A 13,837-nucleotide genomic window follows, 5' to 3' on the forward strand; every position below is an offset into this window, starting at 1 on the left:
ATGTTCTGTTGGATTATTTTCTTCATCAAGATGAATAATGGTTTGAGGCTCTAGACAATCATGCAATTTTGGTTTATTTCAGTTTTATGCATACTTCACTGTTCTCTTCTTGCCTGTTGGTGTTGAACATCCTACTCTCTTCTTGTGTTACTTCTGTGGAAAGCAGATATGCAACCAGAACCTGAGATTGTAATTTTTCAGTCACTCACTGCAGCTCCTCTCAGCAATATTCATCTCGTCAGTTATTATCCTTTCAAGAATGAAGCCTGAAAAGTCACAGCAGCAGTGGTAGCAACAGCCAACAGGCAAAAATGCCTACCTCTAATGCTGGGCAAGAAACAGTGCTCTGGTTGGTCCTCCCCTCCACGCAGGAGGAGGTAATACAACCTTCACCCAGGTGCAGGATTAACATATCCACATGGAACAAACAGAAAAAGGCTTTTTGTTCTCCAGTAAGTTCTTATTTCCTTGGGACTAACTGTTCTGTTTATGCCATATGACCTATGAATGTGGATCGAGCTGGTGCCTGACTGAGAGGTTCAAAGACTCAGGAGAATTGGTGCATACTCTTGCTCACTAAAGCATTGTGATTTCTGAACCTATGTTCTTCTGACAGATTAATAGCTTCAGATGTATTAATTACCTTTTAAACTATAGATACACTATCAGAGGAAAGTGTGTGCTTTGGGCTGGACTGGGGTCCAGGACGGTCATAACATTTGTTATAAAATAAAAGACAATTTTTATATCCTAATGCCTGAAAATGCATTATGCCTGAAGCCATCTCACTGATTTCAGTGGGATGACCTGCCTGGCTTGCAAGGAGGTGTCATTGTCTTAAACAGTGCTGCCTGTAGAGTTGAAGAGAGTTTAGAATAAAAAATGTCATAGAGAAGACAAGGAAATAAACGATTATCTCATTAAGCTTTCAACATTTGCAGATAAGGATTTGATACAGTTTGTCTTCCCAGTTGTGACTCCTTGTAATGGTTTTGATCACTTAGCTACTTATTAAGCCTCTCACAAAGCTTTTTATTTTTTTAGTATTTCTTCTGTTATTAATTACTGTCACAGAAACTGAATTTAATGCTTTCTCTCCATATTACAGCCCTACAACATCTAAATTCATTGAGTGGAAAGTTCAGTGATTCAGTTATGAACCTGGAAAAAAGTTTGCAGAACTTCCTTCTGACACACATGCAGTAATTTTCACAGCATATGACGTACATGTGCTGAATCTGCCATTATGTTTAGAGGTAGCTGAACCTTTTTATTTTAGGGAACCTTTTCAGCTTATCTCCACAATAATTTTTGTTGGAGGTAATCTATCGTTTGAAAATCTTGCAAGTGGAAATTAGTCCACAATAGCCCACCCACAGTCCAAAGCAGTTCTGTGGCTTTTATAAATATACTGAACAGGCTCCTCTGGGGAAATAAACAGGGCTTTTAACTGTTTCAGTGATAAGAATCAATGCATTTATCTCCGCTACAGTGTCCACCCACCATTTTCTTTATTCAGACAATTAAACACCAATTTGTGGGACAAAAGTGTAGATAAAAGAATTAGCTCATGCTTCAGTGATTCTCCATTAATAAATGCAGCTGGAATTGGTCTGCGAGGGACGTGACAGGAACAGCCTCACTGCTGCGCTGAAGTCCTGCTAGGAAGGCCAGACCATCCCGGCAAGGTGTGATGTGCTGGTGAATGGGTACCAGGCTGTTCCTGATGAGGTCACGGTTCTGCACCCATTCCTTCAGGTTTTTCTAGGCCTGGTATGTGCAGAAGCAGACACAAGTGGGTCACCCACACCACAGGCTTGGGTGTAGCTGAACATAAGCACGCTCCTGGATGGGATTTCCAAATGTCTCCAGGGACATGGGATCCCCTTAACATTACTCCAGGAAGGTGTGGGCATGGGGGAGCCTAACAATAATATCAGGTACAAAGGAGAGCAAAACAAGCTGGGGCAGGCAGAATTTTTCTCACTGCTGTTTTTTGGCCCCCTTTCATGCCAGGGCACACTGGATTGAAGCAGCCAGAGTTAATATTGTACCTCTTTGCATTTACTCCCTGCACAGTAAATCACGCTGCAGCAGAGCTTTCAGGAAGGTGTCAGCCGATGCCCATTAGAGACCGGCGGGAGAGCAGGGTGCCACAATGCCTCAGCAGGAGCCACAGAAGCATTAGCTCTGGATGCACAACCAACTTGATAACTGCTTTGAAAAAGTCATGACCTAGCTGTCTCAGTGTCAGATCTGAAAGTAATAAGCACAAAAAATGTTACTACCTGTTGTTTCCTTTCATAACCGAGACATACCTCTGGCATGGCCATTAAACAGGTTTTGTGTGAGACAAGGTAATTTCACCCAGGAACAATACATAATTTCTTGGTGGGTTTTACTTGGCTGGGATGCTACAGCCCATGTCCACACTCATACCCTACTTCCAGAAAGGACCTTCTGCAGCCCACAGCAGCTCCACAAAATACTTCCATTCCTAGAGGAGAGACAAGGTAACAGCTCTGCAGCATCACCCTGCTAGCTTAATAAAGACATTTTAAGAGTTTTTATTCTGTGATCTACAGAAAGCAGAAAAATCATACACGTAATAAGTATAGAAATATTACGTACTTGATATTTTAATTAAAAGTTGTATTTATGGTATTGTCTTCCATTTGAAACATTGAGAATAGCTCTACCTTTAATGCAGGAAGGATTTCTTTATCTACACATTTTAAAATAAAAAAGGAAAAGGAATATGGCTGGTTTTACATTTTAAGTGCCTTTATGTCAAGAATAAACTGGAATCCTAGATTTTATTTTTTAATGAAACTTAATTTAGCCTAGTTAGGAAACCAATAACCATATTTCCTAATTCAGTTTATTAAAGTAATAAACACAGCTATTCCAGGAAATGAAAACATTTCTGGATGCAAAATGCAGAGTTCTCTGAAGAAGATATTCGAGTGTAGGTACCTGACATTTAGCTAGTAAAACTGTATATTTTGCTATAAAACAGATTTCTATATTTCCAAAGGCTCTGATCATCATCTGATCTCTCTGATGGCTGTGAATGATGTAGATTTTCAGCACTTTTGAGAATCTGTCTGGCTTTATTTGGATGTTTAAGGTGAATTTAGATGCCTAATTTTAAGCAAAAAGATATTCATGTACTTGTACATGGTTTTCAAATATGAAGATAGCTTCAACAGCATTAAGGAGCCTGAAATGACAGAACTGGAATTGATATTTAATAATGCACTGAACTCTTCGGGGGCTACAGTGCAAGAATATTGAAGTACAGCATAGTTATTAAGAGAGGCCATTAGTCAAATGCAGCAGAGTGTTGTTCATCATGATCACTGAATTCCTAGAGATTTAATAAAAAGTAAAGTGAAAAATAAAAAAATTGATCTACTGCCATCAAGCTGGAATAGGAATGTCTAGGTTTGTCCCAGACAAAGCAAGGGCTCTTGTAGTTTATTGTAGAGCATTGTACTTCTTTTGTCTTTTCAGAAGTGACAGTTATGTTTGGGATCATGGAGCTCAAAAGGAAAGGGTTAAAACTTCCAGGGCTGGGGCTGGGAGAGCCTGGAGGAGCTGACCTTTCCCACATCCCAAGAGTGGTGTCTGAAGGGAGGCAGCTCTGCAATTTTCAGATTTTCTCTATGATACTACATTAAAATAAATAACATTTTAAAGAGGCTGCCCGGCTGCATGTTATCCCAGAATGAAGAGAGGTACAGGGGCTGGCCAAGGCCTCCTGGCCTCAGGTAGCAGAGCAGGGACTGAAAGGGAAGTCTGTCCGAATCACTGCAGAGCTTGAGGCCTGACCTAGGAGATGGATGCACTGCCTGACACAACTGGAAATTGCACATTTAGTCTATAAAATGTAGATCCTTAAATGGTTAGAAGCATGACTTCTTTTCTCCTATGAAAAATGCTTGTTTAGAAACATTGGAAACATTAATAAACTTTCTTGTAAATCAGCACACAGATAATAAAAGTACATCATAAAGCTGGAGAGATTTCAAGAGAGAATTTATGGAAAAACATGGATTTTTGAGCATTGATACAAAATCAGCCAATTCTTGATATTTCCACCTTTCTGTCTTTCCCTTAATCTATGGAATTGCCCTTTTTTCTTTTGTAGGCATTAGTAAAAAGTGTAAAAATAGTGATTAAAAGAGAGAGAGCTCCTGGTAAATTCCCCAATTAATGAGAAAGTTTGCCTGGCATTCGGTGGAGGTCACTTTCATTTGCTGTCTAATATTTTGTGAGAATTGCAGAAGACAAGAGACAGGTTTCCCGTGAAAGCCACGTCTGCTGCTCCAGAGATTCCCTGGCAGTGCTGTTCCAGGTGACTGATCTTTCACTTCTCTCATGAATGGGACTGAGCTTGACAACTTTCTGTTCCCCAAGACTATAGAAGTTGCAGTTCATTAATGTTTTATTTATTTATTTTTTCCAAAGGTAGTTGCTCTGATTTGCAACCAAGACTTTTTTTTTTTTTTTTTTTTTTGAAGAGGCACCATTTCACTCCATGGCCATTGGTTTCACACAGGTGCTTGGCAGAGTCTCCAGATCACACACCTCTTGCGATGCAGGACAGAAGCTCCCACACCCTGGACATCCTCAGGACCTACCACATCCACCAGGTACTAAGGAAATTCTGATCTCCCTGTCTTTTTCTGCATCCTGGATATTTCTATCACTTCCTCTTGTGATTCTCTAGGAATATCAGTTGGTTTTCCTTAAAAAGAAAAGGAAGAGGCAATTGAGCAGCTCTTGACATGAGGCAGCCAAATACGCACAGACAATGCTGGGTAGCATCAGAAGCTATGCCTTCCATCTGTGCAGAGCAACAAAATATTTAGCAGAGCTATAGAGACCATGATACAAGGAGACTACCAGTTATTTCCAGAGCCCAGTTAGAAACCAATATGTATTTAGTGGCAATATTTAGAATTTCAGCAACTTTCTATCACACTCCAGGCAGAGCAGATCTGTAGAGAGTGCTTAACAGGAGCACTCAGAGTAAAATGAGAGCAGAGGCAGTCATGAGAACCAGCCACTTGGAGAAATGCTTCTGAGATAGCTCCCATGAAAAATTATCACTTATCAGCAGCTGCTGAATGACACGGCACTGCTGCCAAAGCACCAGTCTGCAGCACCTGCTCTCTGCATATTGCTTTTTTTGGCAGTGAATTGGGAAGCATCGCACTTGTCCCTGCAGCTCCCCAAAGCAGTAGCTCAGTATTGATTCCCCGGCACGAGGAAGGTATACGCTCCTCACAGGAGCAACACTTTCTCTGTGATTGCATTAGCCACAGAATATCATCTGGATCCATTTGCAGTAATCCGTGTGTGAGTCTGCTGAACTTGTGGCTTTTAACCCAGAAACTTTTCAAAATCATATAGTAAGGTCACTCCTTGTTTGTATTTCAGCACAGTGTTTACTGCAGCTTATGCTCTAAGAAACAACATTAACATGCTATAATACATTTGAATAAAAGTGTTTTATTTCCTACCGGAATTTCACACTGCTTGTGAATTTATGAATTGGATTTCAAAGGGATAGTACTAAGCTCAAAGCAATTTTCAAAGGGGCAGGCAGAAAGTCATTAGCAACACTTTGAAAATAAATTCTTCCTGTTCTGCATCAGTGAGATTTGTGATCCCCTTTGCATATATTTTATTATGATTATTCACTGGTTATCTTTTTGGTACTATTAAAGTAATCTGGAAAAAATATATTGCATATTATGAGTACTGCTTGTATTATACCAGCCTCCTAAGTAGGAACAAAGGAACACTGAAAGAGAAGCAAAAGTGGGAAAAGATCTCCTGGGTTGGCATATCCTGTCTCCTGCTAGCACATCACATCATATTATTCCTTTCATAAATATAAGTAATCTAAACCTCTGTGTCCCGTTGAATTTGAAAGAAAAACATTCTAATATGTCTAGAGATGACTAAAATAAGCCAATAATAAATATAATTATGGTGAATCATAATAGATAATGTGGAGATGTTGTCCTTAAAATTGCCTTATTTTGAGGTTTTCAGGAAGAATTTGTTTTGTTCTGTTTAGCTGTCATTTGTTTCCTTGAGTGTGCTTTGTTGAAGAAATTCAAATAACTTAGATCGTTTCCTCTTCCATAGCCTCACAAAAGAGCAAGGTTGTGCTGGTGCATGTTGTAGGTGCTGGGACACTACTACAGGTTGTGGATCTCTAACTCCTCTCTGTGGATGCCAGTTGAAGGCAGATGCAGGCTGGGGAGGTGTTACCTCCACCCCAAGTTCCTGCTGGGGGGTCTGCAGCCTGTGCTACCTGCTTCAGGCCTGTCACATGAAGAGGCAGCTGATTCTCCATCAGTCTCATCAGGGGACCTTGCAAAGCTAATGAAAAGTTTTCTGTGCATGATTCAGTTATTTTCAGGTCGTACAAAAGATAAAACCTATTTCACTTGAAAGTGAAGAACTGTTCAGCAGACCTGGTTTTGTTTCCATTGCTACAGTACCCCCATCACACCTGAGCAACAATTCAATTATTCACAATAGTGTTATCCTGTTCTCTTAAGCAAAATGAGTGCATAGGCATTAATGGATTTGTTCAGCCCAGGCAGAAGTACCTGACATACACACATCCTGGGTGTCTCCCCTTGCTGCCTTTTGGTTGCCGTCTCAAAGTACCTGAACTGTGTGTCTTCAGGAAGATGTTCTCCAGGAGCACACCAAAGTGCTCCAACCACACCTGGAGTGCATGGGTGATGGCAGTGCAGTACATTCAGAGTGCTGGAAATCTCTGCAGTATGGTCAGCAGGTCCTCAGGACAAGTTTTCTCTGAGATCTCCTTCTACAGAGCTGTGCTACTACTACTACGATAGGTAGTAATCTTCATGTCAGACAATGACATGAAGACACCATATCCACTTGCTCCAATAGCATCACCTTCAATTCTCATCTGACCGTATAAATGAGCTCCTGTTTTCTCATGAATCCTGAGAAACAGACATACTACCACACAGAGTAAATAAGATTTTCTCTTATATATCCCAAGTATGAGATTTATTTTAGGCTATAGCAAGGATTTAAAAATATTTTCCAAAAAGGAGAGAGACACAGCTGGAAAAAATAAAAATAAAAAAATTGTTAATTCCTCAACACCTTGCCTGCAGCATTCACTTTCTTCCAGCAGAACCCGGTGGAATTTAACAACACAGTGGCTGAAGAGCTCTTTCAAATTATAGAGAGAGCAAAATAGCTCCTGTAGTGTTTTTTCCTAGCTTGTTTTAGCTGTTTCTCTCTTTCCGGTTGAAACTGCCTGAAGTGAGACTAATCAGCCATTCCTCCAGAGAGAAAGCCAGGCGACTGGAAATAAAAATAATAAATCATGGCATTTTACTATAAAGAAACAGTATACATAGAGGGAGTGACTTTTACAACATTATATTGCTATCTTCAACAATAGCGAGCTAATAGAATGAGAAGTTAATTTGAGTAGGATGTTTCTAGCAAATTTTCACGCAAATACTGCCATGTCTACATGCCCATTTTCCACTTCAAATTGAAGTTAAAAGTTAGTTTTTGAGAAAGGGTTTTATCATTCCTATTTGTTTCCTGTATTATAAACCTTAATTAATGGAGATTACTTTTCTTATACAGAAGAGCACTGCAAGGGATGCAGTTTATTAACAAATGGGCATTTTTTGCTATGGCAAATTAGAGATACCAGTTACAGTGATTACCATTTTATTCTGGTGTGTACCGAAGCTGAGATTTCATCTCAGGACAAGTTATTTTTCATTTGGATTTCTTTAAATGCAACTTAGATGATTGGATACATGACTGAATTAATGTGCTCTTTTTTTGTTCAGCTACATAATTTTCAGATAGTTTTCTTATGATTTACTCCCACGACCTGAACAAGAAAACCACCATCTCAAACAGTGGTATTCTTTCAGCCACTTGGCTCCAGATCCTAGTGCTTTCTGTATGTTTGCGCATTTTGTATCACAGCAGAACCCAACACAGCAATGCTTAACGTTGAACAGGACCAACACAGAGTTTACTTAAGGCATGTAATGATGTGAGAAGCATGCAGTATGGCACTGTGGTGTTTCATACACAGCATGTGGTCATAAAACTGAAAGATTGCTGTAATGTAGGAGTCTGAAAGGTAACACAAATGTTAAATTCATTGTATCATCATACACTGTATAGAACTATCTTACAGCTTTTCACAAACCAGATAAATCCTTCACGAACTGTCCCAAAATAGAAACAGCAATAGGATTCAGTGAAGTTGTCAGCAAGGTTTCTTAAAGGAATTTCCACACATTTCTCCTCCAGGAAAAAGCTTCTCTAGCAAATATTTCTACAGTAAATTTCAACATTTCCACTGTCTATTAAAAATAAATAAATAAAAGATTTAGTAAGCCATAGTTTTTAGGAGTACTTGAGGCAATGAATATCTAAGAAAAAAACCTTCTTGCTGAAGTTCCAGCTTAACAGAAGTCAAATGAAGTCAAATGGCACTGCCCTCACCTTCCCACACTGCTGGGGTGCTCCATCCTGGACACTTCTTGCCTAGTGCATGAAGCAGCCCACCCCACCGAGCATTTCACTACAGGCTGTGTCCAACGCTGAAGTAAATACTGTCCCAAACCACAGTCCTTTACAAGCATTATTCATCTCTCTCCCTGTGTGCTGACACACCTGTAAGTCAACAGTAATTGTGTGTATAGTGTGTTTTGTTGAAAACTTTGTAGTAGCTCACTTTCGAGTTTGTCACAACAAAAGCGGCTATTAATTTTCCAGTGCAAATTCATCATTGTTCTTGATTAGGCACTTCTGATGTTGGAAGCATATTCAGACTCCTAATCTGAAGAAAATCAGGTAAATTAAAGTGATGGAGGTTTGTTAATATATTGAAATGAAATGCGGGGTTCATTTCCCTACTGGAAAGAAGAATCAAACAACTTATTTTTAAGAACATTATGAAAAATATTTTAAGTTTCTTTTCCAGCAGCTGTCTTTTAATTACAAACAATTCAACACAGTTTTTCACATCAAAACCCATTTAGGATTTTTCTTGAATTTAATAAAATGGGTGAAAATATTACATTTTTACTGCTGGACTTCTAACTTTAATCTGTTTAATCATTTGATTATTAACCTTGATGTGAAAAGTGACAGAAGCTTTTAATGGCTTAATAACTCAGAGGTGTCCTAGCTTTTGAAAGAAGTTCATAAATGTGGCTTAAAATTGATATACGTTATCTTCAGGCGAATAGATGCCATATCCTTGAAGGATAGGGAAAGCAGTTTAAACAGAAAGATTCTCTGTGGAAATGAAATTTTGCTTAGAACTGTTTATGTTTTCACATCTCCAGATGTGTTGCTTTTCCCAGCTGATATATTCCTACATAGTGCTTAATTATTTTGGCATTCCATTTGATCAGAAGACAGAGCGCAGGCTTCTGCCGTTAGAAAAAATGCATATATATACATATATGTGTGTGTGTATGCATGTGTCTGCACTCTGAATTCTATATCTGAGTCCAACTGAAAGGACATTTTTCTGAGCATGCATTTATATGCAGCTAAATTATGCAGCTTCTGTATTTCTTTGTTTGCGGATGTTACTGCTGTCAGTCTCATGGTGCCAGCAGTATGCTCATCAGGGAGGCACTTCATTTTATGTCTGTCTCCCTTTGGTTTGTGACACAAGTGATTTTGTGCTGCTAACTGAATGCACGTACTATGTGCAGCTTCTTCCCTTTGATACTTTCTATTAGTAAAATGATCCTGTTGCATTTTTTGTAGTCCAGGCACTGCTTACACTGAAGTCGTGACATTCAGCCCTGTTTGTCTCTTCTCTATAGACCCCTAACTTTTACAGAATGCAACTTTCTGGGCTGTTTTTTATTGCCTTTATGCTGATATTGTTCTCTCCAGCCTTGTATTTAAGTCCATTTTATGTCTCATCTTTCAAGGCTCCTTCTGGTTTTGAACCACTTGATGGTTATAGTGTTTGAATAATAAATGCAATTTGTCAGTTCGAATAAAAAAACCCCTTCAATTTCTATATATTTTTTCACATTATTGTTTCCTTTGTTGTAAATCTTGGCTACTTGCTCAGTCTAATGATCTTGATCTTTATAACTTTGTCAACAAATGGGATGGTCAAACAGGCTCTCACTGTAATACATTTTGCCTCTGAAGAGAGCTGTGCTTTGTGCATATTTGCTTCCCACTTGGTTCAATTTGTTGCAGTGCATTCTCAGTCTTTTAAAGCTTCACTGTCAGCTCCAACACTACAACAATTTGTTCTGCTTCCTCCCTCTTTTTTGATACATGGTGTATCAAAAAAGGAGTAACAATGGTAGCATACATACTGCTCTTTCATTTTCCTTTTGACACGGTAGTAGGGGCCTATTTTCTTTTTCAATGAAAACATCTTTAACCTTAATTTGCTAAAAGCTTCTGTTCACTCTTGTAGTTTACTGGGTTTGTTTTAATCTATATTTTCAATCTCATTCTATGTATATATACATATATATACATATATATAGTATATATATAATATATGTGGTATATATACTATATATGTATGTATATATATTTGTATATATATGTGTATATACTATGTATATATATATAAACATATATTCATATATAACTGTGTGTGCACCCAGGGAATTTCACACCATCATGTCAGTGAATGCACTTCATCATCTGTCCAAGAAGAGGACAGCAAAGCTGAGCAAGGTCGGGGAGATGAACCCTATACAAAAAAGTCCTTGCAATTCTGCAAAGACATGGATGAAACTGGACCAGTAAGTGAGTCAGTAGGTCTGCAGGGTCTCATTTAAGAAGACACATGAAGGAATAAGTCAGTGTTAACTACCTGGGGCTCACATGCTAGCCTTATGGCTTTGTCTCCTACTGAATCTAAGCTCCTTAGCTTCCAAATAACTATTTTTTCCTTTTTTTTTTTTTTTTTTTTTTGTATGTCCTTCAAGTATCCTCTCTTATGTTATACACATCCTATATTTTAAAGTGATCTCTGCTGCGGGTTTTCACTTCTGTGGTCAGCAGTCCACACATACAAGGTGACTGTGTATCTCTTCAAGCAGGATTGCACAGTGTTTTGCAGTACTACATGTACAAGGGCTGGGACACTCATGTCTCGTGCCATCACTGTCTTTATGGTTATATATTTGCATCAACCTAGTAAAAAAGAAGAAGTTGGTAGAGAAATTCTTCTCTTTGCTGTAATTTCACTCTTTAATCCTAGCTAAGGGAGCAAAATCATCAGTTGACAGCTTGCAAGTGGCCACGTAAAGTTGTGATGCTGCTTAACGGAGTGCTGGTAGAAAAAGCGGAGGTAGCCAAGGGAGATTTTAGAGAAACAGGAGCCTGAGGGCAGTAGTGTTTATTTTCCAGACTGAAGAAAAGACAAATATATTATCCTATGGGTTGTAAAGGTTGATTAATACTAGTACTCCACTTCCCCTCTCCGAAGTGTACAGGAAACGAGTTTCTGGAAGCCAATGGATGTTTTCCACTGCCTTCCATGACTGGGCCACAGATAAACGGTGATTCATGGAGCCACTTACATGGTAAATGTGAAAAATGAAAATGACCTATCCATTAACTTAATCATCATTCCACCCCTTCTCTAAGGCAAATAAAGTGCTAGATGGAGGCAGATGTTGTTGTAATTGAGGTCTTTTTTCTTATTTGAAGGGACCAATTTCTAAAGGTCATTGATGGAACTTGATGGAAATAAGCCTTTAAAGTGTGAATATTGATGGCTGAATAAAGTGAGTCTTCAGAAGGAAGACTGCAAAAAACCATAACTATTTTTAAAAAATTATGGGTCAAATTTTTATCTCACTCGGGGCACTATAAATCTGAAGTCATCTGAAGAAATCATTGACTTCAGTGTAAATGAGGTTGCAGCCTTCCTCAATGGAATGAGCTTAAGATTTTTATACTCATAAAGGAGAACAGAATAAAATTTACTATGATTTTGTCACAGCCCTGGCAGAAAGGAAGAGAAGAGATTATGATTGTCAGACATCCTTAAGAAGGTTTCTTTTTTCTCTCTTTGGACGTGTCTTGCTCTGGTACCTTGTTGTACCTGACAGGGATGTGCCCGGTGTGGCAGAGCACACCACTGGCTGCCAGCCATTCCTTGTAGCTCAGGTGTCCTGCAGCTCCTCTCCTGCAGTGCATCATTTGGACAACCTAATTGGGCATAAGAAGGAGCTCTGTGACACTTACTTCCTATAACAACCCTCAACATTTAGTACTTTTGGTCCTAGAAAAGACACTGAATGAACGTTTGAAGCATTGATACCTTCACTAGTGTACAGGCTGGGAGGGAAACAAAAGCTCAGTTACATTCAATTGCTTTTCTGTTACTGGATTGTCCTCTGACGGGGTTTGCTTTAATTCTTTGTTTTAGTTCTCAGTCTTATGATATGGCATCAACAATCTTGTATTTCTGTTGAGGAATGCCTTTGCCTTCTCTGTTGCTAACACAGAAAGTATGTATGGCTATATTAATTGTTTTTATTTTATGAAAGTTTTTATTTTTAGATATACCAAAAAAAAAAAAAAAAGAGGGATTCTGTCATTCAAGTAACATTTTTGCATAAGAAAAATTCCCATACTGAAATAACAGTAATCTATAGTTACATGCATATTTATTTTGTAGTTATATTGTTTCTATTATGCATTTTAATATAACACTGTATTTTATAAGTACATAATTTATGTGTTTATATAAATCATATAGATTTATAAAAATAAAAATAATACCTTAACAAAATCCACAGATTTGTAGAGCAAATGTTTATGGCTGCTAGAAACTTTTGAAGGATGTCATTTTTAATACTTTCCTGACACAATCTTAACTGTCATAGTGCAAACAGTCCTACTAAAATTCATCTCCTTTGGACAGCTGGTATGGTGTGATACCTAGCAGATAAAAGAAATCAAGGAGAAGATTCAGGATAGCCCAGAATACAGGAGTGAGATATAACACATCACAGGTAACAGTCTCTCTTAGCCAAAAAAATAAAAAAAGGGGAGGTCAAATAAGTTCATCCTTCTGTGTATAACATAGAGCTCAAATACACAGCTCCTCTCCAGACAAATGGAAGATAAATTTACCAACATCCTAGGAAAAAAGGATGGATCGATGACGAGAATTATGCAGCATGATAGCAAGCTCTAGTACCGTAGAAATGGAGAGCTGAGCAATAGAGATGTTTTGAGTAGGAAAATCAGGGGGAAGCTGGCAGGAGAAGGGATTGTCACCATGACAAGGGGTGACAGCTGGGAGGATGCTAGCTGCTGTTTGGCATGCCTGAGGAGTGCAGACACAAAATTAACTAGGCAGAGAGACATGCACAAAAGAACAAGATTGCTGAGGAAAAGAAGTAAGTCATGGATTAGCGATCATCCAGTAAGCAAAACAAATGCAGATAAAGTTCAAAAAAATAGAATCTAAAAGGAGCATGTAGATTGCAAGGTAGATTGCTGTGTGGGTCAGACTTGGGATAACTCTAGGGCCTTCGTAAGGCAGGAAAACTATAATTGACTTTAACCGATTTATAGGAACTCTTCGAAGACAAATGTAAGCAGTTGTTGTTTTCAATAATGTTTACTACAGAACACTGCAGCCTGGCTCTGGTTTGATTCTTAGAGGAACTGTATGCTGCTAGTCTTTCAAATAGCAGCAATAAATAATCCCAAGTGTTTATATAACGCAGCAGTAGGTAGCAAAGACCATTTTTTATTAGTACTCCAGTGTTCC

The 13,837-nt window shown here is 38.6% G+C and overlaps 1 long non-coding RNA gene across 3 annotated transcripts in view; it reads left to right on the top strand.

The window, feature by feature from the left end:
• LOC137862512 (uncharacterized) overlaps positions 1 to 13,837 on the top strand; it is a 96,191-nt gene that overhangs the window by 60,469 nt on the left and 21,885 nt on the right. For all 3 annotated transcript variants that reach the window (XR_011100343.1, XR_011100342.1, XR_011100341.1), the window contains exon 2: positions 4,565 to 4,658. This is a non-coding gene — a long non-coding RNA (uncharacterized lncRNA). The remainder of the gene's footprint in view (positions 1 to 4,564; positions 4,659 to 13,837) is intronic.

This window comes from Anas acuta, chromosome 11, assembly GCF_963932015.1.
Source record: "Anas acuta chromosome 11, bAnaAcu1.1, whole genome shotgun sequence".
Lineage (NCBI taxonomy): Eukaryota > Metazoa > Chordata > Aves > Anseriformes > Anatidae > Anas > Anas acuta.